Here is a 6,149-nt window from a genome sequence, read left to right on the forward strand (position 1 = left end):
GATTTGCCAATTTTGAGGACCATTATGCGGCCGCAGAACCATTATGCGGGCCGCAGATCCCATCATAGATCCAGCATGAGAAATTTTGGAAGGAGGTTCTGCGGTCCATTATGCGACCGCAGAATTGGTCTGCGAACCACAGACTTGTTGCAGAGTGAAGCAGAAACACCCAGTTCTGGAAGGCCATTATGCAGTCCATTTTGCGGACCGCAGAAGTATTATATGGTCGCATATGCAATCGCAGATCTGCACCGTAGCTTCATTTTTCTAATTTTATAACCTGACCCCCATTTCGTTTATCTAGCCCGAGGGTTCATTTTTGGGGGACTACCTAAAATTTTAGAGAGAGGAGAGAGCTATTCTAGAGAGAGGAAAGAGAGGACTAAGGATTTCACTACTCTACTTTGATCAAACCTTGGAATTCTATCAAAAGGAACTTGCTAGGGCTTCAAAAAGGTAAGAATTTATTCCCCCAATTCTTCAATTTCGGGTTTTGGTTGATTACGGGTGATGTTGGTAGATTTATCACATGCATGAGCTAATAGAGACTGTGGGGAATTTGTTGAACCATCTTAGGTAGTTTTGTTCTTGAATTAGTTGAGGAAAGGTTGGGTCGTCAGTGTAGCAGCTCTTGCCATACAAATTCCTCTAATCATGTAATTCTCACCTCTTTTATAGATTAACATCGTTAGAAGTGTCGGGACGTTATTGTTACACCAAGGAAAGCTATTTCGAGGTATGAAGGCTAAACTCTTCTTCTAGCATTGGAATTCTCGAATCCTTGCAAAACTCTATCATGTGTAGTCGAACTTGAAACACTGTTGAGGTGGGATGTTCAAGCTAGTAAATTGATTCCCAAATTGCATAATGTGTCCGAACCCTCATGTGTTAAAGATTTCTATCGTGACTTAATTATGTTATATCCCTTATGGGAAGAAAACCTTGTATGAAATCAATATGATCAAACACTTATTTCTTATATGATGAAATCTTATGAACTCATATTTTTGTTAGGGCCAAAGGTGCCAAAGGGATTGATTTGAAAGGAAATCTTTTGTACAAACTGTTATCGTTTTGAGAATCCAAGTTGTGGTTACACCTCCACCCGCATACATCGGTGTGAGGCGGCAGGGCCACTTTGTGTAGAGTTGTGGTATAGTGGTTACACCTCCACCCGCATACATTGGGGTCAGACGGCAAGGCCGCTATGTGTGTTGTGGTATTGTGGTTACACCTCCACCCGCATACATTGGGGTGAGGCAGCAGGGCCGCTTTGTGTAGAGTTGTGGTATTGTGATTACACCTCCATCCGCATACATTGGGGTGAGGCGGTAGGGCCGCTTTATGGAAAGGTGGTTGCAGAGGATCCCCGACTTGAAATTTATGAATGTTATTGGAAGTTCTTAATAAATTTGTTTCGACTTTAACGACTATCTAAGCCCTATTATTGTTACCATCATTCATCATATTCATGTTGTATTTCCAAGTCCTTGAATAGGTGTTTTGGTTTTCATACAAGTACTATTCGACATGTACTTATGTCCTTTTTGCCGGGGGCGCTGCATCTTTAATGGATGCAGGTGGTTCCACGGTAGGAGGCATTGACCAGTGATAGCGGTACACTCTTTTCCCAGCTGACTTGGTGAGCCCCACCTCATTTCAAGGTCGTACATCTTTTGTTCCGTATGTATTATGTTTTGAGGTATAGACGGTGCCTTGTTGTCGACACGATCATTGTACTCTTTTGTATCTATTAGATTCTCTGTAGACATAATGTTGGTTGTGTATTGGTGTTGGAAAAGTCAAGCTAGCAATGTCGTATGTGTATTACATGTTCCGCTTCAAACTCTGAAAGTGTTTGTATTTTGTGGCTTAAAAATAGAGTAACTAATGGTAATAGAGTTGGGGTTCTTTATGAAATCCTCTCTACATTTAATTAATAGAATATGTCTCCTTTTTATTCACGAGTGAGTTTGGGTAGAAGAAAATCTAATAGGATTGCTCGGCTGGGTTATCTCGGTTGAGCGCCGGTCGCGCTCCCCGAGGTCGGGGCTTGACACAAAAGTTCAAATCCTAAACTACAATTAACAAGGTGGTAGCTTGCATCTAGAACATGAGTACATCCTCATTGCTAGCCTTCGACATCCATAGCAGCTCAGCTCTGAAATCTGCACGTAAGGTGCAGAAGTGTAGTATGAGTACAACCAACCTCATGTACTCAATAAGCATCTTGCTAACCTCGGTGAAGGAGTGGTGAGGTTTTTAAGTCAAAAGATTCTCACTATTATAACCTGTGCAATTCATAAGCAAGAGAAATAATAAGAGAAAAGACAAGTAATAGTGAAAGAGACAAAAAAGAGAAATAACGAGCATGATCAAACATAACAACTACCCAATTCTCAATATACATGTACAAGATATCAAATCAAATGGCACGACAACATCCTTCGTGCTTTTATCTCACCCTCGCCAAGAATATGTATATAGGTCAAATCAAAAGTCACGACAACACCCTTTGTGTGTTTATCTCATTCCCACTAAGCATAAGTATAACAACACCAAACAAGGTAGAAGGCATATAGCTAATAATAACAATAAGGTAGAAGGCATAAATGTAACAACAGTAAACAGGGTAGAAGACATAGATGTAACAACATAAGCAAAGTAGAAGGCATGTAGATAATAGTAACAAACAAGGTGGAAGGTATGTAGATGACAGTAGTAAACCAGTTAAGAGGCATAAATGTAAAAGCAATAAACAAGGTAGAAGGCATGTATTTAACAACAACCAAACAAGATAGAAGGCGTATATGTAACAATAACAAACAAGGAAAAGGCAAAGGTGTAACAACAATCAAGCATGGTAGAATGCATATATATGTATGTGAGGAAAAGATGAACACAATATAATGCATGTCTCTCGTACTCGCCTGCACGAACCACCCTTCGTGTCATGAACTCTCATAGTCACTTTTACGGAAACACCCTACGTGCCATTATCATATCACTCTTCCTCACCTAGCACGGAATCACCCTTCGTGCAATAATAACAATGTCAATAAACATGGAAACACCCATCGTGCATAAATTACTTTTCCTCACAAGCATGGGAGAACCCTTTGTGCAATTCATTCTTCCTCACCAAGAATATAAATAAAACAGTATCAAGCAAGGTATGAAACATAAAGAACATCAAAAATTGTGATTTAGCATAATACTCCACATGAGAGATAATTATAACTTTTGCACTAATAGGAGAGCCAATATTTCGAGAACCATAATGTTGAAATATCTCAACAAAACTTAAACATGATCTTTAGCATGAATATGGGAACTCAAGTATCACAAGAATAATAGATATAAATAGGTATTCATGATATAAAGTATGTCTTCAACTAATTCGAGTATATTAAAAATCTTAAGAGTAGTCTATGACATTCAATTAAGATATTATAACTAAAAACACGACCTCTAGCATGGATAATTTTTAATGATCTGGCTGGTCGTTTTGTGCATTTTAGCCATGTTCCCCTATTTGATACTTCTTATATGTGTATTTGTTGTTATGTGACATGTGGGGATGGTTAGTTTGATTTCGGGGAGGTTTTGAAGTGAATTAATATAGTTAGTTCCCTGGTTGGAGGCTTAAGTTGTAAGAGTTGATCAAGGTTTGACTTTGGTGTAAGTGACCCCGGAGTGGTGCTTTGATGGTTACATTAGGTTCATATGGTAATTTTGGGCTTAGGTGTATGTCCTGATTTGGATGTTCCTATGTTGATTTGCCTCTATTTGGCGAAAGTTAGAAAGTTGAAGGTTTGAAAGGTTCATAAGTTCGACCAGGGGTTGATCTTGGTAATATCGGGCTTGGATTTTAGTTCCAAGGGTGGGAATAGGTTGCCTTTATCATTTGGAACTTGTGTGCAAATTTAAGGTCATTCCGAGTTGATTAGACATGGTTCAGCATGAGTTTTGGAAAGTTGGAAGTCGATTAGTTCCTTAGGCTTTAATCTAGGTGCGATTCGTGGTTTTGATGTTATTTTGTGTGATTTGAGGCCTCGAGTAGGTTCGTGTTGTGTTTTGGGACTTGTTTGAATGCTCAAGAGGGGTCCCAAGGGGTTCGGATGGGTTTCAGACCACCCAGAAGGTAGTAGTTAAGCATGGCTGGTTGATGGCAGGTATAGTGCAATCGCACATGCGAAGAAGAGGTGAGGAAGTGCGAAGTCGCACCTATGAGAAATGGTGTATAAAAGCGAAGGAGAATCTATCATGTTCGAATATACTCTTCATACTTTCATAATTCCTCTGTATTTCAATGTCTTTACAACTCGACACATGATGATTCTGAGAATCAGCATCCGAAAGACAGTTTGACACAATCTTGGGATAACATGAAAATATTCTTAGTAGAGTCTTACTTATAGGTATGTTGTCTACCACACTTATAATTAAGATGCAATGAAAATACTGTCACGACCCAAAATCCACCTAGTCGTGATGGAATCTAACCTAACATGTTGGGTAAGCGAAACAACAGTCAACATAACTCTACGGGAATAATTATAAATCAATAAGTGAAATAGCTGAATTTCCGTACAATAACCCAAGGATTGGTAGTATAAGTCATGAGCCACTAAGACTTAGATTTACAAAGCTGGTATGAAAATAAATACAATACCTTTTTGGAATATACATAAATGGATTACAAATCTAAAACTACCAAGCACATGTGGTGGCTATATATGGAAAACAAGTATATCTTTAATGCCAGCTCCGCCATCCACAACAGCATCAAGTTCAAGATCTACACGCAAGGTGCAGAAGTGTAGTATGAGTACAACTGACCCCATGTACTCAGCAAGTATCATAACTAACCTTGGCGAGATAAGAGTGGCAAGAATTATTAATGATACTCGCCAAATAACCTGTTCAATTCATATATCTCACAAGTACATAACAAAAACGTTATTAATCCATAAACCACATATAAAGACTCCTCGGTGCCCAAGAATAACATAACATGCTCTTTTCTAGTTAACAAACTAGCATATAAAGCAGATATATCTCCAATGTAGTTAAATCATCAAGAAAGGTGGCATATAAAGAAGATATGCGTAAAGGCATGTATACACTCCAGAACTAGCAAATAGAGAAAAGAAGCAGTAAAATCATGTATACATCCAAGGAAATTGTAAGTAGAGAAGAAATGCAATAACCAATTACCAATCTGTTGTTGTGCGCAACCCGGTCTAAATAGAAATCACAATACGGCTCTAAGGCCCACATCAGAATTTTAATAATCGAACCAAAACACTGATCGGCTTTCCCAAAGTCCACATAAGCCAAAAACCCGTCGATTTCTCACAATCCGTGTGTACACCATCAAGAAGAAACATGAGAGGGTGACCCTCGGGGTCCATATCCACATGCTGCACAGACAACTCACATGCTATCATAATCCGCCCGGCGTGGTCACAGGCTCAATATCACAATTTGCCATGTATGGTCATAGGCTCAATATCAGACTCCGCCCGGCATGGTCATAGGCTACCAGTCCAAGCCATATCACACAGAAAACAAATATACAAGAATAGATGTACATGATCAATGAACATCAAATTTCATACTCTTAGAATGATATAAGTGATATGCTAAGGTGTAAGCATTTATCAAGTGTACTATCATGGCTCAAATCAGGCAAATAGACCACGTAAATAGCAATTAGCAGGTTCAATTAGGAGATTAACCTCTATGTAATCTCAAACATGGCTCAAATAGCTCACAACAGTGATACAAATGTAAGAAACGTCACAACATGAAGCTTAGCAATCAATCTAAGGCATATCATAGCCTAAATACTCCCAGAGCGTGAAAAATACCTCGGTGCATGCACATGGGCTCAACCTCACACATGTGCACCACCCATAGCACGTAGCTATCACAAATAACTCAGGCAACTGGTGCCTCAACCAAGTTTAGGTAAGATACTTTTCTCAAACAAGACAAATCAACTCTCTAGAAGCGCCATCCAGCACGAATTGACCTCTGAACGGCTCTAAACTAGCCAAAAGCAACTCAAAATATCAAATAATGCTATAGGAATCAAACACAAACGATAAAGGTCGAATCCTTAGTCAAATAGTCAAAGTCAA

This window comes from Nicotiana tomentosiformis, chromosome 10 (genome assembly GCF_000390325.3).
Source record: "Nicotiana tomentosiformis chromosome 10, ASM39032v3, whole genome shotgun sequence".
Classification (NCBI taxonomy): domain Eukaryota; kingdom Viridiplantae; phylum Streptophyta; class Magnoliopsida; order Solanales; family Solanaceae; genus Nicotiana; species Nicotiana tomentosiformis.